Genomic DNA, 24,990 nt, shown 5'->3' with positions numbered 1-24,990 from the left:
TATTTAAAAAGTCTTTCAAAGACCATTTTCAGAAAAAGAGATGTAAATAATAGCATGGGACGTTATTAGTTCTTTAATAAATCACTTGCATGCTGTTTTAATATCCGTATTGCTATAAAACTGGGATTAATATCCAAACCTGCTGCAGCTCTAATATATTTCCTAAACAATCCTTTGCCTCTGTGTTGCACTAAAACTCTTCACAGAGTATAACGAAAAAAGTACCATTATAAACTAGCATTGGCAAAGTCCACGCATTGGATTCTGTTTTTTTAGGGAAATGTAGTCTTTACTCTAACAGCAGGTTGTTGTGTGATGTGCAGATAAACAAAACACATAAGATATGCAAAGATAAATCGGCAACACCCGTATACGCACCAATACAAACAGACAACACCAGCAGGAACAAAAGTAGTCCAATAATATAGAAAGATGTGCATACATGAAGACACATGTGGATGATACACCCGAGGTAACTCACATTTTGAAAGTCAGAGACGGTCTTGAAAGTGAGAGACCTTGGACAAACAAACAAGCATATAATGTCCCTGGACAGTAAAGCTAACATTTATGTGACCATTCTATTAAGGTTACGCCCTAGTACTGCAAAGTAATTTCCAGGCCATGCACATGTTGCCGGGGTCAACTCCTGCATAGCAGAGGTTGTATGCCTATGATTTTAGGTGAGGAGATAAATATGTTTCTGATCAGGGTATTCTAGTTGCAGATACTGCAACCAGTGGAAGGCTGGACATGAACGTGTTATAGTTACTTCAATTAACTATAACTGGTTAATTTCATTATTTTTTTTTGTTTAAAATCTTTAATTTTTACTGACATTTTCACCCAACTATAACTATAAATTCACGTGTTTTCAGTTAATTTCAAAGGTTTTAATGTAAAGTGTAAAAGTGTGTCATTTTAAGTAAGGCAGACCCACTGGCTGTGGCTAAGGGTAAAAAAAACAAAATCTACAAGGCAGTCCTATCAGTCACCATGATAATTTATCATTAACTATAATCCAAAGAATTTATTACTACATGCATAGAAATGCTTGCTAACATTTGCAAAAATATTTAAAATAAAACATTTTTATTCAAAATAACTATAAAGTTTGTTTGTCTTTCTTTAACCCCTTCCATGCTGCGCAGATTCCGCCGCTGTGCTGACGGAATCTTGCGCGGGCGTGGTCATGACGGAACGGTTCCGTCATGCGCACAGCTCAACCGTGGCTCATGACGGAACCGTTCCGTCATGAGCACCGAAGGGGTTAACACTCTTCAGGGCACAAAATCCAGCCATAGGACCAACCACAAGGGCCCCCACACTCCTGTTGAACAGCATACACCTCCCACTCTGAGTGCTTAAAAAAAAGACGAGAAGTTCTCCTGGAGTCATGTATTCATGAGTAGATGTACTGCAAGTGTTTTTTTTTTTTTTTTTAAATGTTCCCTGGCATGATGAACTCCTTGCAGCCCCCACCACATTTGAAACAAGCATTTGCAATGCAATAGGTCTCACATTTGCGAGAGTTAGAGCTATTGACAAAGTAAATGACAATGTCTTTTACCTATGTGTTACATATGTGGGTAACACATTTTGATGAAAGCCTGTGCCCTAGAAGCAATGTCTTGTGTGACTCAACACACTATGCCATAAATAAGTGCTATGACACGTCTAGTGCTGGCGGCAGTTAGTGCTTTTTTGTGTGGGGAGCTGCAGGGCAAATAAAAAAGATGGGAGGATAAGCAACAACTGGGCCAGAGGGTCAAATGACAACAGGAGGTGGGTGGGTGTAAGAAATGAGGAAGGTTACAGAGAAGCAATGACTACGGAAAGAAAACAACAAGCATTGTGAAGAGAGCAAGTTAATGAGAAATCCACGCCAGGCAATCAAGTTATGAAAAGAAACAGTGGGAGAGCGATGGAGACAGGGAGGGAGACAAATGGACATGAAAAAGAAACTATACACAGGAAGAGACGAAGACAGTATGAAAAGAGGTGCACTAAACTCAGTAATGTTGGGATTACCTGCTGAGAGAGGTCGCCTTGTAATACCCCAGGAATTAAAGCAGGAGGAAGTAGCCAGAGGAGAGCGAGCGAGCCGGCGAGAAAAGATGGAGAAGAGTGAACAGTGCCAGCAAAGAGCAGAGAATGTGTGGCGGGCGTGAATTGGGTGCCGCGCTGCGTAACAGTTGTTCAGAAGAAGAAAAGTGCAGCCGTCCTTGTTGCTGATTAGAAGCTGTATGCCGCGGTGTTGAAAAAAATAAAACGTAGAAAGGTGTTGAAATAGAGTTGGGTGAGCTGCGCGGCCGCCATTGTTTAAGATTATATGTGGCGTGTGCGCTACTGTAAAAAAAAATGCAATAGCAGAAATTAATTTAAGAAAATAGTGCTCACGACTGTAAATAAAACATACCGAGTAACAACACACGTAAGCGGGCCAGTCCCCATGGGTGGATACAAAAGAAGAGACTGCTAAGCCTATTGACAAATCAAAAGCAACCATTTAGAAAGTACAGTAACAGGAGTCAATTGAAAAGATGGGCAGAGCTACAAGTCTGAACCTCAATACAGCATATCTCAAAGAGACATGGCAAGCGCTGGCTAGGCAATGACTAAAAAGGGTTGGTGGTGCCCCTGCTCCTTCTTGGGGCACCACCTGGAACAAAAGGTACAAATAGAAAACCCAAGCCATCGCAGGGCATATAGGGTCGCTGCCAGGCGGGAACAGTGAATATGAAATGAGCCACTACTCCGCTAATTTCATATTCATGGCCGTTAATGTTTTTAGGTCTCGCCTGGCGTTAGCAGCGCGCATGCGTTGCTCTCGCCATGCGAGGGCCTTTTGGATTCAATACAGATTCCAAGGCTAGATGTGCACGCATACGGACGGACAGAAGATGTGCACGCATACGGACGGACAGGAGATGTGCACGCGGCAGCAGTCTCGGAGTCAGCTCATCTTTGAGCACAACGCGCGCATGGCATGCTTTTACAATTCCCCCCCCCCTTTCCTCCTCCCCTGTCGGCTCAGGTCTCGGAGTTGGTTCACCGTTCTTTGATTCTGGGCAAGTCACTAATCCAAGCCTCTTCCGCCTTGTTTTCACTTTACAGCTGGCCGCTCTGCCTGATGCTGTGAGATGATCCCTACTAGTAATCTTGTCTGACTCGCTGTACCATTAATGTCAGTCGCTGGGGATGATTTTAATTAAACATGAGTAGCTCTTATTACAGAGGGGGCTGGAGCCCCCTATTGTTTGAGGTGCAAGGGGGTGACCTACACTATTCGAAGAGACACCATAGCATTTAGAACAATGAAGAAAACAGAAAGGACATGCCTTTTACGAGGGGGAGATTGAAAAAAGGCTGCTTGATATTTGTACGATCTTCGGCGACTCTTTAGGGGGCTTAGGCACTATATAATGCGAATACAATAGTTAGTGCTGCGATGTAAGTCTCTGATGTTGATGAGACTTGCTTTTAAATTCCAGCATTGCCATTGAACAGGCACACACACCCAGTAGGTAGCTTGGTCGGCATAACTATTTTGTGAGTTTTTTCAAGTGTATTACTTGGCCAGCACTCTTACCACAGGCATTGACGAGCGAGTGGTAAACAGCCCAGACCAGAAATCAGTGTGACCTGGTAGTGGAAAACATCACTCGTTCTCATACACAACTCAGACACACGAGACGTCTGACTTCCTGCATTAGGCGATGCTGGAATAAGACCGGAAGCAAATTGACAGAATCCTGGGGCGTAGATGGATGGAATCCGTGAGACACCTTCAGAGATGACTGCTTTGCATTGAGCATGTGCACAGTACATGTGCTATCTTGAACATAATATTGCGCAAGGTGGTACTTAGTAAACCATACAAAATATGTCCGCACGCTACTTCTAAATTGAAAACCGTTGCTGAAAGTTGACCATTCCTTGCAGCTTCGTTTGCACAGTGTATTTATTTTGGCAACTCCGGCCTGGCCGACAGATCCTGACAACAAGGCGCTCTGTTTTGTGTTGTGTTTGTGGAAGATAGTCTGTGGGTGAAGGGGAGGTTATAAAGGAGAGGGGACAGGGAGGGCCTGTGGAGAAGGAGGGTAAAAGAAGTGGCCTAAGGAAAGGGGAAGGGAAAAAGGAGGACCTGAATAGGATGGGAGGGAAGAAGGAGGGAGCCTATGGAAAGTGGACGGAAATTAGGGGGCCTACAGGCTGCTGTGGGAGGAGCAGAGGAAGAATAGGTAGTGAGAAGGGTAGCCCGGGAAGAAAGAGGGAAGGTGGGGGGCATGCAAAATGGGGTTCGGTGTAACTCCAGAAAAAGACAGTGCTGACGTATGAACGTGTTATGGTCTTGGACCAGCCTGGCCAGCCAATGCACACCTCATCAATGTAAGCATCCAATGTATTTACTTGTGGTCATGCTTTTCGTGGCCATAGGGTACTCTGTATTTTTGGGGACCTGATCTTCGGGGCGTTCGGTGAGAGGCAGGCAGGGCAAGAAGCGGAAGCACCGCATAGCCCGAGTACCGCGCACAAACACTGAAGGGTGGCGCATCTCTTCCCTTCCGGCGGGGAGTTTATAAGGGACCGTAAGGCAGGGGAGTTGCAGTCCCTTGCGGGTGTGAGTTGGACACAGGTGCATAGAATGCCGTGTTAATTACCCGATGCATGGGTGTTTACTGACAGGTGACCGCATTGGGTGGCGGTACCTCCTCTTCCTGAAGGTGGGGCTTTTACATAGTTGGTACAGGCCAAAGTCATGGTGATTATGGAGCCGGAAAGGGATGTGCCGCTGCTATTCGTTTGGGCTTGGTTACAGGTGTATGGGGTAAGAGCGTGGGGTTTACTGTTAGAAAGAGTTAGAGATGGGCGAGCCAACACATTTACACGGAGAGTAGAGCCAAGCGTCGGCTTTGGCTCTAAGAGCCCGTGCACAAACTGAGGCCTGAAAATAGCGGACGTGAATCACACAAAAAACATCATGTAACAAGCATTTGCAATGCAATAGGTCTTGCAGTTGTTAGAGTTTGAGCTATTGGCATTGTAAATGGCAATGCCGTTTATTTATGTGTTGGTTTTTAAAACCTAAATAAAAGGCATTTTCATTTACGATGCCAATAAGTTAAACTCTCGCAAATGCAAGACCAATTGCGTTGCAAATGCTTGTTTTTTGTTGTTGTTGTGGTGCCCCGGCTTCTGCCCCGCCAGGTCCCTGTTCACGAACCCGTGCTGGCCTGCTAGCGGAATCCGGGCTTTATTTTCTTTCTTTTCAGCCACAGTCATGGGACACCCTAAAACTTGAATCATTGTTGGGTGCTTTGCGTCCCCCAAGTCATATAATGGATACCAAATATCTTTGTTGATGTGAGGCAGCCAATCCGATCTGATCTTCTGAGGTGCTGGCCCCACAGTACTACCACAGCCTGAAATATCTATACATTTTGAAACTTATTATCTCAGATTTATACGAAGTCACTAAAAAGTATAAGGAGCAAGAAGCAGAGGCTGGTCCTCTACATATCTTGCACCTAAGCTTTGGAACTCCGTGCCCATTGGCCTAAGAATTGATGACAACTTCGTGAGTTTCAGAAAGAAGCTGAAGACCTATCTATTCCCCTAATTTTAGCTATTTTAATCTTTTTATCCTTTAACTCCCTCACTCCAACTAGACTGATAGTGCTGGGAAGCTGTTATCAGGTAGCCACCCGCTTAAAAAAAAAAAAAATAATAATAATAAGAGAATATATATTAGCAATAGTATGAGATAGACCTCGTTAAGTTTAGTCAGCAAAAGTGAACTCTTGTGTGCAGTCGATTTTTAACTGTAACCAAATGAAAGTTGAAATCTGTTTATCATGGCTTGAAACCATGTCGACAATAGAATTTTTGAAACCTGTACATAAAAGCATAACAGCAAAGAAACGCTTGGCTTTGGAGATGATATTCGGAGGTGGAAGTTAAGCCATGGTATACAATTATGTGTATGAATAATATCAACATTGCTTTGCTGACTTCATTGAGAGGCATATATCGAAATGTGTCCACGGAACTATCAGCATGTTAAACTCCTGTTTCACTTTCAATGAGGTCACCATTTAAAATGTAATTGACCACTCTGTTAGGGACCCATGTAGGGTCGAAATGTGTCTGTGGATGCCGCCTTAATAAAATATTTGCTGTTTATTGTTTGGCTGGTGTGGCAGCTCTGATTGGAGTGCTGGCTTTCTTTGATATATACACATTTTTTCTTTCTTTTTTCTCAAAGGTTACATTTACATAGGTAGGTGAGAATTTCAGTACCAACATAACGTTTTAAACTCAAATTTCACCAGTTGGTTTTCTCTAGTAACTACAACTTGCGCTCCCGCCATGCACAGTCTTGTCATCAATTATGTGATTTCACATGTAGCAGTGATGTTGTTAATGTCAGAACATTATGAGTGATGTAATATGTGGGGAAATTTGCAGTGCATGATGAGAGCGTAAGTTCTAGTTACGTTAGGGCACGAGTTATAGTTACTGGAGATAACTAGAACTGCGGCCGGAGTTTGCAGCAAACGCCTCGCAGTCAAGCAGCCCCCCGCCGCGCACAGCCTGCTGTCAGATCATGCACCCCCTCGAGCAGCCAACTTCTGCAATGTACAGACTTTGTCTGTGCATGGGGTTGGCCTAACATGTTTTTAAATTAGTACTAAAATCTTTTCTTTTTAGGGAGGTCTACCCATATCCAACTGCAAGTTGAAAGCTAGTTTCCGCGCCGAGATGCTTCATCTGGAAGCAGCTGTTGTGCTTTTATAAATGTTTTTTCATTCATCATAGGCCAGACCCTGCTTGCGGAGCCCACAGTACATTCCAAAGGCCGTGCACAGCTACGTTGGGAAGTATAGGGGATTGCACTGGGCCTACAGTCCGAGGCTGATGTGCGTGGGCAAAGGTCATATGCAGCTTAGGTTGGGTGAGACTGGGACTGTCTTCGGGGAGGCCATGTGGTCCGAGATCACTGCATGAGGCCGAAGACCATGCACAGTTGGACTGGGTGAAGTGTGCCCGTTAACCTGGGCCTGGGCCAGAGCATGCTGTGCACACTTGAAGGCCACGTGCAGCTGAGGTTTTGTGGGATAGAGCCTGGAGGCCTTGTGCAGCTGCTTTAGATGGGGTTCGGCTGGTTTCAGAGATTTGAGATGTGGTCACTGATGGAACCTGAGTTGTCGACAGTGATTTCATGCATAAGGTTATGAGCAGCACAGGGCGGGGGTGCAGATTACAATTAGCTGGCCAATTTCAATGTGTGTTTAGCTTTTGCGTTGTAACTAGAATGCGCATCCTGCGCAAACCATCTAGTATGGAGTTTCTCCATACATTTAGTTCCTGCATTGTGTTTTTGCCATCGCTATCAAACTTGATGAAGCATCACTGTGCAGGCGTTATGCATTAAAAAATATATATTTGTGACTGTATATATACACGGTTCGAAAACTGCAAGAATAGTAAAACTTCCCTAAGAGGAGAAAGATGTTAACAAAGGCAAAAACGAAAGCTGCCTTGTATGATGGGGTGGGTGACACATGGGACCTTCTCATTTTGTACACAGATTAGCCGTGCAGCATTACAAACTCCAGGTGTAGAGAGAGGGAATGCTAATTCCTCTAACCTCTGTGAAAGGAAGGAGTGTATCCACTCCCTCACTCCATGAACGTCAGTAGCTGAAATGGCTGGGATGGCCGATGGTGTTGAAGGCCATTGACCGATCTCCTGTGAACTCTCCGGCATGCATCAAACGAGTGCTTCGCTTTGATAATGACCTTGTAGAGGTTGGTATGTGGAAATTGCATTCATCTGTGTCCAGCGGGTGCAGGAGCACGCTGTCAGCCCAGTCCCCTGGCACCCAGACTCTTGACCGTCAACCAGTGGCAAGAGAGCACACATTATTGTTTACTTGTGCTCTCTTTGATGTGCCGAAGCAACCAAGAGGGCAGTGACATTCTGTGTAACTTGGAGTCTTTTTTACTCTCATGTGGGTAGGGCATGTCTAAATATGAAACATTCCAATCGACCAACCAGCACAGAGTTTGGCCTAGTTCCAGTATCCAAGTGAGTGTCATAGGCCAAGGTTGTGTATGTGTTGGGGACATCATAGGTTAACAGAGCTTAAGTTGAGCAACAGTACGAAAAGTAGTGTAGTCATAGTTCACAAGATGCAGACATTGCAGGGGAATACTACACATGCGTATTACTTAACCAAAACTCAGAATAAGAGCGTAAAACTGAAGCAGAGTAGACCAGGCAGGATCAGAGTTTGCTGCAGTGTAGGAAACAGACTAGAGACCATGGTGCCAAAATCTATGAAATGGAAACACCGCCCTGGTGCATGCAATACTGGGAGGGTCAGACCCTCTGCAAGCTAGAGTAATAACCAGGACCCCTCTGGCAGTAAAGTGTTCCGAGTTATTTGGGTGATATTTCAACTAGCGCCCTGTCCATTCAGAGAACTGCAGCTAAGTGCTCTCCTGTGCAAGTCTCGGGCGCATTCAGGCCAATGTACCACCTTGGGTTGGGCAAGACTTGAAACACTTGTACACTGAGGCGTCACTGGATCACTGGAAGATCCAGCATCTGCAGTGATGTCTCCTAAAGAAAGAGACTGCAAGTCCATACGCGACACCATTTTATGGGACCATTGCCTTAAGAGAAACTTAAGCATACGGCTGGCTGGATGAAGGGTGAACCCCCATTCGAGTAACTTGAACCTTTATTACGCAGTGCCCAGCTGGCATATAAAAGGCTAAAAACAGTGTCTAACAGGTAGTGGCAACACGAGGTGCCACGCTCTTGAGCCTCCTGTGTAGGAACGGTCTCTGATGTGTAGAGGTTGCAGCAGTTGGAGCTCCCGAACACGTCTAACACAGTGAGAGGAAATCGGGGAAACTCCTGCCTGGCTTCCAGAGGGATAAGATGTTTTTCCTTGTTGATGGTCCACGGAAAAGTGTGGGAACAATATACACAAGCTTGGGCAGCACTGGGAACTTACAGCAACAACCCAGAAGAGTTGATGTAGAACTGTTGTGATTGATGTATTTATGGAAAGATGTTGTGGCTCTGACTGTTGCATGATGAACAATCCAAAGGAGCTAAGAGCAGTTCCTTGGTGGTTAGCCCGCACATGGTTAAAGGGAGAATGATGTTCTGGGAGTCAGGACCAGTAAGAATAAAAGACTAGGAAGGTCAGTAAATGGACTGGAAAATGGGGAGGCATCGGGTAATATATGAGCACAAGCATGTTCGCCTTACGAACACTGTGAATCATATTTGAGATGAGCTTAAGACAAAGTGTCATACTAGACTATTTGACTTTGTCCCAAGCTAGTCCACTAGGTGTGTTAGTCCATGCAGGTTGGTGTCCAAGTATGGTGTTTTCTATTGTGTGGGCAGAGCTGGAGAAGAAACATGCACACTGCGTTTCTGGAATTCCGTGGATTTGGGTGTCTGGGTGTGGTGTCTCTGATGCTGAAGAGAACATCCTCACACGGTCCTACATTACTCACATGGTGGCCCAATATGTTGCGTCTTGACACTGCGATCCCCTTTACCACTTCCCACAGCACTGAAACAACTGCAGTCCGAGAGCTCAATTGACTGTGTCTTTGTGCCTGGTGGGCATCCATAATTGTGTGCACATGTAGCCTAAATCTGACATCCTGCCTGAATGAAAGACGTCTTGTCAGGATTCGATTGTGACTGGACATCCACGTCAGGCTGGACCCTGACCGGCCAGAAAAAGAACTGGTAATTTGTAAAGGAAACGGGCAGGCACAAGTAGTGTCTGTCTAAGAGAAAAGACTTCCTAGATGGCAGGAAATGGAAGAAACATGCAGTGAGCAACGGGGACATTAAGCATGCATGGTTCAGCCAGCACAGCAGAGAGGAAGAAGCTGGCAGTGCTGTAGTGCCACACTAATTCATGGATTGCTAACTACAAAAGAAGTCCAGGAATTCAAAACTGCCAGCGCCAAGAAAGCACCGCAGCAGAGATGGGGAGCTGTGGCTTGGATGCAGACAGGTCCAGCTGCAATACAGTTACAAGAATACATTACTTGTGAAACGTATGCATACCAATGTTGTGATTATTTAAAGTTTGAAACTCAATAAAGAAATGTTTAAAAAAAAAACAAAAAAATTATTACTTGTAATGAAGCTTCAATAGGGGCCCAGATGCACATCCGCAAGACTGCCACATCTAGCACGCCTTCGGATTGTGAGAGAGGCATGATAGAGTGCCGGAGAACAACAGTGTAGCAGATGTAGTTAATATGAACAGTTCACAGAGTAGTTGGTTGGTTCCGACATAATGGTATATGCCAGATCCTCACTGAAGTTTGGAGACATGAATGTTCTTGATATCAAAGTTAGGCTAAGTCCCTTTAAAGCGCCATTTAATGACAAGAAGTGAGTGAGATTAATAAAAGCATTCCTTCCATCAATTTGCAGTTTTGTATTTAATGTCCGGAGCAACAGAATTCTGACAGTATTTTCAGTACTTAAGCTGTTTTTGTAGGAATAACTCCAGCATTGGGCCCATTTGAGTACTTTCCTATTGTCTGCGTTGTCTACAAGAAATGAACATAGCAGGACAGCTATCAGGTGTATAAGCGTTTTTTAAATTCAAATTTAACTTTAGACATTTTTGCATCTCATGGTGGCCATTATTTGACACCCGGCACTACTGTGGTCCAAGAAGGAAGTCCATTATTCACAGAAGTTGTTTGAGTTTGGCAGTTCATTGCATCATTCCTTCAATCCCTAATCTTCTGCTGGTCATTTGAGAGAAGTTTACAACCCGAGACACTTTGTGCACTTCCTAATGCTATCAAAAGTTAACAATGCATATTTTTCTGAAGCATTTCTCGCTACTGATGTTGGGACTCTGAGTCAGCAGTGAGCTCTTTTAATTCTTAAATTGGTACATCACTAAATAGAATTGCACCTCTTAATCACATTAGATTTGGGCGCAGTAAGCCTTTTGCTCCCTTGTACAATTCCGGCATGGTGATCTCCAAACGCACTTGTAAAGCGTTAGAGCGCACATAGAATGTGAACTAAAGTGTACTCAAGAAAGTGATGGATGGAATGATTCAACTAATCCGAGCCGCTGGTAATTACTCAGTCTGCATCCCAATCCATCATCTTTATGCGCACTCTGCCACCTTAGTGTGAACTCAGCCACTAAAGTACACAAAAGACCTCATAAAAAGGATATTCGCATCGCCAAATTCAACTACTATGCGACTTTTGCCAAGTATACCTCTCGAAGTTTTTGGGATAAAACGGGGGCTTTTGCAACCAGTTTGTTGTTCTGCCATCGCTCCTCCTTCTGCTGCTTTTTATGATTTTCATGTGGAATTTTTCAAACCAAATTTAAAAACATTCAGAATTCTTTAAAACCTCCGATTCATCTCAGCCTCCGATATTGGTAACCCTGGTGAGTTCTCACCTTCACAATTTGCTCCTCTTCTTTGCTGGAGAAAAGGAAAATCATGCAGTAGGTGCAATTAAGATCGCGGTTGCACCCCTGCTTCATTCGCTTTTGATGAATTCGTGCTAGCCCCTAAAGATCCTTGTAGTGTCACCTTCTCTTCCTGAGTTTCAACTGACACTTGGTCAGTTACTTCAGTCACTGACCATCTTAAGAAACCTTCAGCGGATACTTACGTTTTGAGTGATTATCGTTGATTTCTCTACTCCCCTCGCTGCTGAAATGCAAAAAAAAGCTCAGTAAGCAAATTTCTACATTTGATGCTGCTTACAAGATGTTCGATGCTTCTCAGTCTGGGCTTGGTGCCACCGGTGGTACTGAAGTAGATCTTGTTTTTGTTTTGGACTGCTGACGTTCTATCTTACATCAGGGAGGTGTTGCTGTCCTGATCTTATTAGATTTGTCAGCAGCATTCAGTATACTGTCCCAAATCAATCTTCTGTCCCACCTTTGCAAAATAGGCTCTTCAATCAATCAATCATCGCATTTATATAGCGCGCTACTCACCCAGAGGGTCTCAAGGCGCTGGGGGAGGGGGGTCCGCTACTGCTCGAACAGCCAGGTCTTGAGTTGCTTCCTGAAGGCGAGGTGGTCCTGGGTCAGGCGGAGGTGGGTGGGGAGAGTGTTCCATGTCTTGGCGGCGAGGTAGGAGAAGGACCGTCCCCCTGTGGTGGCTCTTCGGATGCGGGGGACGGCGGCGAGGGCGTGGCTGGTCGATCGAAGCTGGCGTTTGGGAGCGTAGAAGTTGAGGCGGCTGTTGAGGTATCCTGGGCCTTGGTTGTGTAGTGCTTTGTGTGCGTGGGTGAGGAGACGGAAGGTGATTCTCTTGTTGACTGGGAGCCAGTGCAGGTCTCTCAGGTGACCGGAGATGTGGTTGCGGCGGGGGATGTCCAGGATGAGTCGTGCTGAGGCGTTCTGGATCCGCTGGAGTCTCTTCTGGAGTTTGGCAGTGGTTCCGGCGTAGAGGGCGTTGCCGTAGTCCAGACGGCTGGTGACGAGGGCCTGGGTGACCGTCTTCCTGGTCTCGGTGGGGATCCACCGGAAGATCTTGCGTAGCATGCGAAGGATGTTGAAGCACGACGAGGAGACAGCGTTGACTTGTCTGGTCATGGAGAGGGTGGAGTCCAGGATGAAGCCCAGGTTGCGCGCGTGGTCTGTTGGTTTGGGTGCGCTGCCTAGGGCGGGGGGCCACCAGGAGTCGTCCCAGGCGGAGGGTGATGAACCCAGGATGAGGACTTCCATCTTGTCCGAGTTCAGTTTCAGGCGGCTGTACTTCATCCATTCGGCTACCTCTTTCATCCCTTCGTGGAGGTTGGCTCTGGCGGTGGCGGGGTCGTTGGTGAGGGAGAGGATCAGCTGGGTGTCGTCGGCGTAGGAGACGATGTTGAGGTTGTGCTGGCGTGCGATGTCTGCGAGGGGGCTCATGTAGACGTTGAAGAGGGTTGGACTGAGCGAGGAGCCTTGAGGGACGCCGCAGATGACTTCGGTGGCTTCTGATCTGAACGGAGGGAGGCGGACACTCTGTGTCCTTCCGGCGAGGAAGGAGATGATCCACTCCAGTGCCTTCTCCTGGATTCCGACGTTGCTGAGTCGCTGCACTAGTGTACGGTGACAGACAGTGTCGAAGGCCGCGGAGAGGTCGAGGAGGATGAGGGCCGCTGTTTCTCCGTTGTCGAGCAGCGCTCGGATGTCATCGGTGGCTGCGATCAGAGCGGTCTCGGTGCTGTGGTTGGCCTGGAAGCCAGACTGCGAGGGGTCGAGGGATCCGTTCGTCTCGAGGAAGGCGGCCAGCTGCTTGTTGACGGTCTTCTCGATGACTTTTGCAGGAAAAGGGAGCAGCGAGATGGGGCGGTAGTTCTTGAGGTCGGTGGGGTCGGCCGATGGTTTCTTGAGTAGGGCGCTGAGTTCGGCGTGCTTCCAGCTCTCTGGGAAGGTGGCGGTGTCGAAGGAGGTGTTGATGATGTCCCGCAGATGGGGTGCGATGACATTGTCGGCCTTGTTGAAGACGTGGTGTGGGCATGGGTCGGTCGGAGACCCGGAGTGGATGGAGTTCATCGTGCGGACGGTGTCCTCGGTGCTGATCGGAGTCCAGGCGCGGAGGGTGGTGGTGGGGGGCGGTGGTTCGGTCGTGGCGTTCGTCGGTTGAGTGCTGAAGCTGTTGTGTATGTCCGCGATCTTGTTGTGGAAGTAGGAGGCGAGGGAGTTGCAGAGGTCTTGCGAAGGGGTGATGTCGTTATTTCCGGCGTTGGGGTTGGAGAGCTCTTTGACGATGTTGAAGAGTTCCTTGCTGTTGTGTGCGTTGTTGTCCAGTCGTTCCTTGAATGCAGTTTTCTTGGTGGCGTGGATGAGTTGGTGGTGTTTTCGGGTGGCACGCTTGAGGGCAGTCATGTTGTTCGGTGTTGGGTCTCTGCGCCAGGTTCTCTCGAGGGCTCGGCAGTTCTTCTTGGAGCTCTTGAGTTCGTCGGTGAACCATGGGGCTTTCTTGCTACTGGGTCTGTTGGGTGGGGTCCTCAGGGGGGCGAGCTTGTCTGCGCAAACGCTGATCCACTTCGTGAGGTTGGTGGCCGCCTGGCTAGGGTTCGTTGTGCTGGTGGGAGGGTTCATGTTCAGGGAGGTCGCGAGCTGGTCGGCTGTGATCTTGTTCCAGCTCCTGCGTGCAGCCTGTTGCTGGTGGTGGTGGATCGTGGTCCTTCCGAAGCTGAAGTGGACGCAGCTGTGGTCCGTCCAGTGGAGTCCGGTGGCGTGGCTGAAGGCGATGTCCTTGCTGGAAGAGAAGACTGGGTCGAGTGTGTGTCCGGCGTAGTGGGTGGGGGTGTTTACCAGTTGCTTGAGTCCGAGGTTATCGAGGTTGTCCAGCAGGGTGGTGGTGTTGCGGTCGTTGTTGTTCTCCAGGTAGAAGTTGAGGTCCCCGAGGAGGATGTAGTCAGTGGAGAGGAGGGCGTGCGGGCTGATGAAGTCGGCGATGTCTTCGCTGAATTGTGTGCGAGGTCCCGGAGGTCTGTAGATGAGGGTGCCTCGGAGGGTGGTCTTGGGGTTGATGTGGACCTGGAAGTGAAGGTGTTCGGCGGTAGTCAGGATGTCGTCGGTGTTGGTCGTGATGCGGATGGTGTTCCTGTGGATGATGGCGATGCCTCCTCCGGTCTGGTTGATGCGGTCCCTACGGATGATCTTGTAGCCGTCTGGGATGGCGATGTCGGGCGCTGAAGAGGCGTTCATCCAGGTTTCCGTGAGGAAGGCGACGTCTGGTGAGGTGGTGTCGAGCAGGCTCCAGAGCTCGATGGCGTGTCTGTGGACGGAGCGGGTGTTGAGTAGGATGCACTTGAGGCGGCTGCTGTTGTTGCTCGTCTTGGTCTTGGTGGGTGCGGGTGTCGTGCAGGTCCGGATGCAGGTGAACTTCCAGGCGTTGCAGCAGAAGGGTCCGTGGGTGCGTCTAGGGGCTCTTCTGCTACAGCTCCACCTTGATGTGCCACTGCTTAGGCTGATGGTACTGAACCACCTGTAACTCTTTGTGATCTTCCTTCAGGCTCTTGTGCGGCCCTCAGGGGTCCTCCTTAAGCCACCTTCTGGTTCTCATTTATGTGGTGTCTCACTTTTCTTATTCAATTCTTTGGCCTTTTCTTTTTAACCTATGCAGGTGATAATTAAATCATTATTCTTCTAGATATAGATGTAAACAAAGCCAGTAAACATAGAGTTTGTATGATCATCTAGATAAACCAAAACCTTGCAAAGATTAGTTCTGATAAAACAGCAATGTGGATGATCAGCATCCCTCTTCTTTTTGAAATGCACTATGATTGCAAGTTGATATAGGTAAAGCCCAGTTGTAGCTCACTACATCTAATTCCCCTGAGGAACAAACAGCTTGCACCAGTTTTTTCTGTCTCTGAATAATGCACAAAATGCTTTCTTTCCTTCCAAGTGAACATCACCATGCAGTTGAAGTTGCACCGCTTTCCAATTATATGCAATCAATTAGTCAATATAAGGTCCATCTGATGATTAAATTTCCTTCTTTGTTTATTTATATTCTTCTTTTAAAATGAACCACGGCCAACGCGTTTCGTTCTGTAAGCAGGACTTCTTCAGGGCTGTAAAATTAAAACATATATTAAATATTTACATATAAAAACATATACAAGTTCAGACATTACATATATAAATGCAAACATTACATACCACATTTGAGTATAACATATGCAAATGGTTAAATGCATAAAGACAACAAAAACACTTATGACATAACATTAAGACATATATAGATACATAAAAACAACCATTTAAACTCAGTTTACATTAAATACATAATCTGTCCCCGTATTTGTCTTGGTTACGTTTGTTGATTTGTTATTGCTTCCCCCTTTTTTCTTCATTTTTTGTATAAACCCATGTTTTGAGACATCATCGCCTTTGTTTTGGTATCTTTGATGGATGGTCATACATAGGGTAATTTTAATTGGAAAATATGAAATGGTTGTTTTTATGTATCTATATATGTCTAAATGTTATGTTATAAGTGTTTTTGTTGTCTTTATGCATTTAACCATGTTGCATATGTTATACTCAAATGTGGTATGTAATGTTTGCATTTGTATATGTAATGTCTGTAGTTATATATGTTTTTACATGTAGACTTTTATACATGTTTTAATTTTACAGCCCTGAAGTAGTTCTGCTTACAGAACAAAACGCGATGGCTGTGGTTCATTTAAAAAGAAGAATATAAATGAACAATAAAGAAGGAAATTTAATCATCAGATGGACTTAATATGGACTAATTGATTGCATATAATTGGAAAGTGGTGCAACTTTAATATAATCTATAAATACTATTGACCCTGAGGGAAGGGGTGGTACCCTTGGACAGAGGGCATCGTTGAAGTTTGCACACAGGAGAACTTTTGTTTTTGATAATATATTGGCATAATTTCAGAGTTTGGTGCCTATCATAAGCAAGCTGGTCCACTGTCAAGTTTATGAGTGTATCACTATGCAGTTGTGAGATCTGATCTGGACTACTGTTGTGCTCTTTATTTAGAACTGCTTCCATATCTTCTTGTCTGTAGATCACCCTGATCCCTGCAGTTAGACTTCTGTGTGCTCTCTTGCGTTTATTCACATATTTAGACATCTACCCAAGCTTTGTTGGCTGCTGGTGGGGAAGAGAGTGTCCTTCAAGGCACTCACTATGTATATGCGGTGGGCACTGTGTGGGCCATGTCCCATTTATTTATTGATTTACGTAAGGTCATGTGATGGTAACCTCAGTAATGAATATGATCACTCAGCTATACCTTTCATAGGAGGCTCAGACACTACATATTTCGGACTGGTTAGTGGGTTAATGTGCCCTGGTTCAGGAGGGACCTGGTTCAGGAGGGACCTGATTCCGACTTTGAATTTGCACTTTTGAAGACTATTAATTACTTCTCTGTTAAAATTAAAGACTGCTGAATCCTGGAGCTCGCAAAGTTTTATATTCTGTTTTAACTGTACTGTTTTTTTATATATCACGTTGGCCCTTCATTGACTACATGCCCCCAGCTCTTCCTGCTAATTAATGCCCCGCACTACTTACGCTTTAGTTATTTGCTGCATGAATTAATCTATCTTACAGGATATTCATTTTGAGGCACGTAGGAGTAGCACTCTGGTTTGTCCCTCGCTGTCTGGGCTCCACCCAAGGTATTAGATGTATGGTCTTCGCCTGGCTGCAAGTAGGACGTACCCTTAGTGGGCTCTGCCGGCCAAGAAGCAAAATCCAACAACATCTGTGCATTAAGGGGGCTTATGCACCTTTCAAATCACCGCACACCAGCTCTGAGCTGGGCTGCGCTGCCTGATAGTGCTTGATGACTGCTGCTGTCCTGTTGGAGGCTGCGGAGCTGCCTAAGTGCAGGGCGGCATATTGTGCGCGACCCACGAGGCAGCCAGACGTGGAGACCGGGATGGCGACCTGCGTGCCTCGGAGTAGCAGTATCGAAGTGGGGGCCTCTGGAACCACTGGTGAGAGAACCTGCAGAACTGGGTTGGCTGGCCCGAGTTGTGTAGAGGTCATGAGATGGGCTGCGCAGCCTGTGGGCGCTGGCCTATCCGCCGACCAGAGGAAGCGGCGAGCGACTGGGCCAGGAGGAGGCCGGAGCCGAGTACACACGGAGGCGGCGGAAAATTAACCCTCCCTGACGGCGGCGGTGAAAGGGAGTGCTGGCTGCCGCTTGCTACGATCGCCGGGGCCTAGGTGCCGGGACTGTGGCAAGATCCTCCTCAAGGCAAGGTAGTGTGGGGAGGTGCGAAATCAAGGCAAAACACACTCCTTTTACCCAGACTTTAACATGTAGGTTCAGGTCGCAAGACGCAAATTTCTGCCTGCCAAGCATGCGCTCCAACAACTGGGAATAACATATGGCCTTGTCTACCTGGTCAAACTGCGGATATCAATTGATGGTACAACAGAATTCTTTACAGACCCTGCAGCGGCTCTGAAATACGCTAAGCAGCTCAATAGACACAGACAAGCTTCGTCTAAGTCCCCTTGCCCGTATGAAGAGGGCCGCACTAGTGACCATGACTAACTTTGCTATCGGGCCTGGCAGAAAACCATTTACAATGGCAGTGCCCTCAGCTACACTGCTAAGTCCCCTGCACTCCTCTCGCCCACCCAGCACTCCTCTCGGCGACCCTGTTCTTAGAGACAGGGCAGTTCGCCGGTGAATCCATGTCCCCTCTGGATGGTTCCCATATATGTTATGTTGGGTGTATATCTGGGATACCCTAAGGTGGGTAGGATCGCTTTCTCAACTTGATTGGGGTGTTGAAGTGGGTGAATATGGGGCCACACATTGGATTGTTCTTGCTGTTGCGACATGTTGGGGTGGGTTGCTTATGGAAAGCCATTCATAAGATAGTGCTGACCTGGGAACTCTTGCTGAACCCTTATTTCACATTCACACATTTGGAGGGTCTTTACAAGACACCGCCACTGACGACCCTCCGGAACATAGGGGAGCCAATACAGATAACCATATTCACATCTGACCACAATGGTTAGCGTTAACTGCTTAACCTGGAACGTCAGGGGCCTAAATGACCATCGCAAGTCCCGACTGGTACACTCCTACCTAGTGTGCCACTGGATAGATATATGCTTTTTACAGGAAACGCACTTGACCAATACCAGACTGTGGGGCTGCTGGTGGGTGAAACGCACTCCGCTATCTATTCGAACTACAGTCGGGGGAGGGGGGTTTCGATCCTACTCAAACGGGGACTGCCATGGCGCACCACAGGGTCCCACATTGACAAAGAAGGCAGATACGCCATTGTAACTGGCACATTATATCAGCAACCTCTGACGTTAGCGGCTGTATACGGGCCAAACGTAGATGATCCAGACTTCTTTTTGAACGTTTGTAGATGACCGTCCAACCTGGGGTTAGGGACGATTTTATGGGGTGGAGATTTCAACGTAGCGCTAGAGGAGACGCTATATCGCTCAGGGATGCGCGAACAACACTTGCGCTCTGCTGGAGTCCTAAATACATTATTGGCAGACAATCAACTTAGACGTATGGTGACCTACTCACCCTAATACACTTGAGGGCACCTGCCTCTCCTCCTATCATAACACATGGTCATGATTAAACTACTGGATTATCACAAATTATGTTCTTGCCTATACAACTAACTCTAAGCACCTCTCACACACGCTATCTGACCACGCTCCAGTACTACTAGTGCTTCAGTCCCCCAGACTGTTCCCCGAGCTTTTGAGTGGCGTCTTCCCCCGAACACATTGCAGGACTCTGCCTTCAGAGAGGAAATCTGTGCAGCAATCACAGAGCATTTTGCACACAACGTCGGGACAGTTGAATCACTCTCCACTTTATGAGAGGCGTTCAAAGTGGTGATCCACAGAACCTGCATTGTGAAGCAGGCTGGGGTCTTGCGAGCGCTTCATGGCACACTTGGTAAACTTGAAGAGGAAATTCGGGTACTAGAGGGAGACTATTACAGGGCCCTGACCCCGCCATACGAACGGCCATCAGAGAGAAACTCTCATCCTTTAAAGAGGAGGCAGAGCATGAAACTCACTATCTCGGTAAAGAGGTGAGGCTGCGTAAATATGAAGGAGACCGCCCGAGTAAGACATTGGCCGGCTTGCTTCGCAAGCCACATGCCGCCACATATGTGTCGGAACTAAGAGATGCTGATGCCCAGCTAATCTCATCACCGGCACATCTGCCCGAAGTAATGTCAACCTTTTATGCCCAACTATACACTGCAGGCCTAGATAGAGAACCGGAGACACTTTGTGACTTTTTTTGCACCATCCAGCTACTATTGCTTGACCAAAGTCACAGAGAATACTTGGACATACCGATTACACGGAAAAGATAGCGCAGGTCATTGCTAGCATGCCGGCTGACAAAGCCCCTGACCTTGACAGGCTTGCACCAGCCTTTTGCAAAGAATATGCCCCTATCCTAATTCCAAATCTTATTGAAATGTATCATGACTCATTAACAGTAGAGAAACTCCCTCTCTACGAGAGGCAGTAATCTATACGAAAGTCTTGGCAAACCGCTTGCTCCCCCTTCTACCATTGATCGTACAGCCGGATCAATCTGGCTTCGTCCCCGACCATGCGACTTCTCACAATCTTCGTACTGTCTTTGCGATTATGCACCATATACACCCAGACCTCCCAGCGGTGGCTGCCCTGCTGGACGCCACTAAAGCCTTTGACACATTAGTATGGCATTTCCTCTTTCCCCGGCTACGAAGGCTGGGTCCGAGTCATAATTTCATCCAGAAAATTCAACTTTTATACACCCTCCCCATGGCGCGCATCAGGCTAAATGGTAGCATTTCAGAACCCATGAACATTACCTGTGGCACTCTACACAGCTGCCCCCTCTCACCGATTCTTTTCGCGATAGCACCATACAGAGCGAGGTATTGGCTTTAACACCTAGAGCCTAATTGTCTCCATGTACGCTGATGTGGCACTCTACGTTAAATACCCAGACACAAATTTAGAACCAGCAATACGAGAGGTGATCCGATATGGTGGATTATCTGGGATCCCGATGAACTGGTCCAAGTCGATTTTATTTCCACTGACTTATTCCGCCACGCCCTACACAGGCGAAAACCAGCTGAAATGGGTGGAAGAACCAGTCAAATACCTTGGCATATGCTTGAGCAGAGACCCAGACGAATTTTGGAGAGCGAACTATGGGCGTGCCATGTAGTGGCTGGAGACCCGGATCCCACTCTGGACAAAACTGCTTCTCTCACTCACCGGCCGCATAGCCATTGTAAAAATGGTGGTACTTCCAAAGTTCTTGTACCTCTTTGCAAATATGCCTCACCCGCTCACTGCACAATTTTTTAAACATTTGAGGTCTAACTTGATCACACTCACATGGGCGGGACGACAGCCCAGAGTGTCATATGAAATGCTCACGCTACCACCCGCGTTCGGAGGGCTGGGAGCTCCAGATATGCAACTATACGCGCTGTGAGCTAAAGCACAATTTATACACCACTGGCTACATCCAACCCCTTTCCAACCACATCTCGCGATTGAGCACGATCAGGTGGCACCATGACCACTAAGAACCGCTGTGTTCCAGAAGTATACACCCCCAAAAAGCATAAATTAGCACAGTGGAATGTGTGCGCTGGGCGTGGAACGGTCTCCGCAGATGAGCAGGCCTTGCGACCACATATTTGCCTACTGCTTCTTTAGCGGACAACCCCGTATTCCCTCCTCTGCAAGATAAAGGAGCGGCCAGACGTGCAGATATACGCAGTGTCAATGTATTTGCTGATTTATATCCTGATTGTGACTTTATCCCCAGCCTGCCAAATTCCGAAATAGGAACGCAGTTGCCCTCGGACATATTACTATATTATCAAATCCACTCAACTTGCCGCACAATGCACAAGTCCAGCCCCTCCCCCACATTTAAGGGACTGGAATACATGTACATGACTGCCTCCCCATGCAAACTCATAACGCGCCTCTACACGATAACACAGTCTGCCTCCATCACTGACACCACAAAGGCTAGGATGGCTTGGGTGGAGGACTTGCACTCTGAGTTACCTGAAACGCAATGGAATTACTGTTGCGCCCAAATTGTCCAGTTATCACCCAACTACAGACTCCCCCCTGATGGATTTAAACTACTTACATAGGACATATAAAACGCCAACAAAGCTACAGAAAATTGGGGTGACGGATAGCCCGCACTGTGTGTGGTGCCACAGCCCAGATGCCACTTTCCTGCATCTAGCTTGGTCCTGTCCAAAAGTAGCAACATTCTGGACTGGGGTATGCGTCACTCTGGGGGATATTATGGGAGGGCCCCAATCCAGCCAGATCCTGTGGTCTGTTTGCTGGACTAAGTGGAGACTGTCCCAAGAACATACCACCGGCTAGCGGCGTTGCTACTACTGCTGGCAAAACGCAGGGTGGCGATGAACTGGGGACGGCGTCCAGTGCCGATTAAACAAGCCCGGGTGGAAGATTCCACATACTGTCAGGAACAATTTTCGATATATTGAGACCTGATGCCCCTTAAGACAAAGCGATACCAAAGGGGATGATGGACTGAGCGTTTTGAGCAAATCAAACACTCACCCCCAGTCAACTGATCTGGGTTTAATCCATCAGAATTCTTTAGCTCACTCCACCACCCCAGTTTAAAAATGGCCATATGCAAATCAGTCTGACCCTGTGCCTCATGGGAACAGTCCAGCCTGAACTGCCAAGCCATGTCTTCCCTGGACGGAAACCAGCATCCTGGGACCGGTTTTGGGTTCATAACCCTCATCAGCCAGGCTATCTTGAATCCAGTGGCAAAGTGAGCAAGGGACCCACGTCTGGGCATACCCTGCCAACTTAGGGTGAACAAAGCGATACCAAAGGGGATGATGGACGGAGCGTTTGAGCAAATCAAACACTCACCCCCAATCAACTGATCTGGGTTTAATCCATCATCATTCTGAAACCCCGAAACCGGTACTAGAATGCTTGGTTCCAGTCCAGGGAGGACCTGGCTTGGCAGTTCGGGCGGGACTGTTTCCATGAGGCACGGGGTCAAGACTGATTTGCATATGGCTGGGTTCAAACTGGAATAGCATGGTGAGCAAACAAACGATGGATTTCGGCCCAGATCTCTGTACTGGGGTGAATGTATGACATTGTTCTGCATTCTGTCCATCAACTGTTGTTTAGGTCTCGCCTGACCCAGCGCATGCGCTGGTCTGGCGAGACTTATTGAGAGGGCTCCAAAAAGTGCTACCAGGCCAGCCTGGAGCTACAGTGCATGGGCGCGCGCGCGCCGCGCTTTACCGCGATTACTTTCACGGCCGCTTTGATATTTGATCGCGATCACTTTCAAATAGGTCTCGCTTTTGGGACCTTATAAGTATTTAGTTATGCAACTGTTGCATGGCTAAACACTTATAATGTCTCAAAGGCGAGACCTATTTGGCTATGCCAATGCTTGTTTTGCATTTGTCACCCCGAGTGGGAAGGGTATGCCCAGACATGGGTCCCGTGCTCTCCATGCCACTGGAATCAAGCTATCCTGGCTGAAGAGGAGTGAAACCCCGAAACTGGTCCTAGGATGCTTGTTTCCAGTCCAAGGAGGACCTGGTTTGGCAGTTCGGGCTGGACTGTACCCATGAGGCACAGAGTCAAGACTGATTTGCATATGGCTGGGTTCAAACTGGAACGGCATGGTGAGCAAAAAAACGATGGATTTAAGCCCAGATCTCTGTACTTGGGTGAATGTATGATATTGTTCTGCATTCTGTCCATCAACTGTTGTTTTTGCATTTGCATTTGCCCCTTAAGACAAGGCCCAAAGACATCGGGGAGCCCTTAGTTGCATCTCTGAAAAGAATTCCAGCAGGAGGTATAGTCACACCAGATCCCCAAACAACGACTGACTAGCCTGTACCATGTAGGGTGGCACTGCCACACTGGGCCCGCACTCCTGCAGAGTAGGCTTGCTGTTACTGACTTTTTAAAATGCAATAATTAATGTGTAATGTTGCTCTCTGATGTACTCGCCTACATATAAATAGAAGAATAACGGACTGTTTTGTGTACTGCGGGAACGGTAAAACCGCATTGTATACTCATGAATGGCTAAGTTGTATGAATTCTGTTTCCTGTTTGAAAACTTATAAATAACGTTTTTTTAAAAAAAAGGTATTCGATGTATGCTAGCATTAGTTATCGCCTAAAGAAACCCTGATCATTTACCATTAAAAAGCCGCAGTGTGCATTTACTGCACAGAACTTTATTTACAGGTTTTTCTCTTCCGTGTTTAATGCCCAGCACCTGACGAAAGATTTGTAATAGTCAGTTCATGTCCCGATTTTTATTGCCACGTCAGGTTTTTTTTCACTTAATTGAGAGTGCAGAGTTCAGATATTCTCTTTGACCCTTGCTCTAGAAGGTGCTCATAGCGGACCATTTCTCAGAGAGGTTTTTGCTCGCCTTTTTTGCTCTGGCCATTAGATCGTGTATTTCTGTGCTGGTGGGCTTTAAATTTTGAACTTGTGTTTCTTGGTCACGTAGCATGTTGAATCTGGGAGACTTCAAGCATTACGTTTTTATCAGATTTAATGTTAACTATGTGTACTGTTTTAACCTATTTTGATATCATGTAATGTATTTTTTTGTACTTTTGTGGTCTATTTGACCGAATGATTTTTTTTTTAACTTAATTTATTTACAAACATCCTTAGTGCACAAAATGCTTGTTAGAACCTCCGCGCTTTCTCAGCCAGAGTCCTAAATTTTCCACATTAAAGGGATCTAGACAGGGGCGGCGGCATTCTCCTATCTAGCATCACTTCCTATACCCTCACCATCCGAAAACGTTTGGAGACTCGGCGCTTCTCACAGTAAAAAGTTAGTGGTATCAGACTTGTATGCATGGCTGGTGAGATTCCTCCTTTGCTACGCCACTGACGCTATATAAAACTGCAACAAAAATGCCTATGAAATGACAGTGTTACTCAAGAAGTTTCTTTTGTTTACTATGCGCATCTCTGTATGTGCGCTTTTTGTGTGATCTATCTGTTCACAGGACCCTTCCCTTCTATCCATGTCGCTCCAGGGCAGGACAAACGAAGGCTGAATATGCTCCCAGTAGTTCAAATGCTCCTGGTATGTTTTATTTTCGCATTCTCGCATTTTTAGTCTTGCATTTGTTTTGGGGAAAATAGTACAAGCCATAAAATGCAAAGTGCAAAAACAACAGTTGATGGACAGAATGCAGAACAATGTCATACATTGTGTTTTCTGCTTTCTCGCCCTAAGTGCACCAGGTATGCTCAGACGTGAGTCCTGGGCTCACTGTGCCACTGGAATCAAGCTGTCCTGGCTGAAGAGGGGTTAAACCCCGAAACCGGTCCTAGGATGCTT

At 46.9% G+C, this 24,990-nt stretch overlaps 1 protein-coding gene across 7 annotated transcripts in view; it reads left to right on the top strand.

The window, feature by feature from the left end:
• Positions 1-24,990, top strand: part of C3_1H11orf24 (chromosome 3_1 C11orf24 homolog) — a 233,419-nt gene that overhangs the window by 157,673 nt on the left and 50,756 nt on the right. The window lies entirely within an intron of this gene.

This window comes from Triturus cristatus, chromosome 3_1, assembly GCF_964204655.1.
Source record: "Triturus cristatus chromosome 3_1, aTriCri1.1, whole genome shotgun sequence".
NCBI classification, from domain to species: Eukaryota; Metazoa; Chordata; class Amphibia; order Caudata; family Salamandridae; genus Triturus; species Triturus cristatus.
This window is presented reverse-complemented; position numbering and strand designations above follow the sequence as displayed.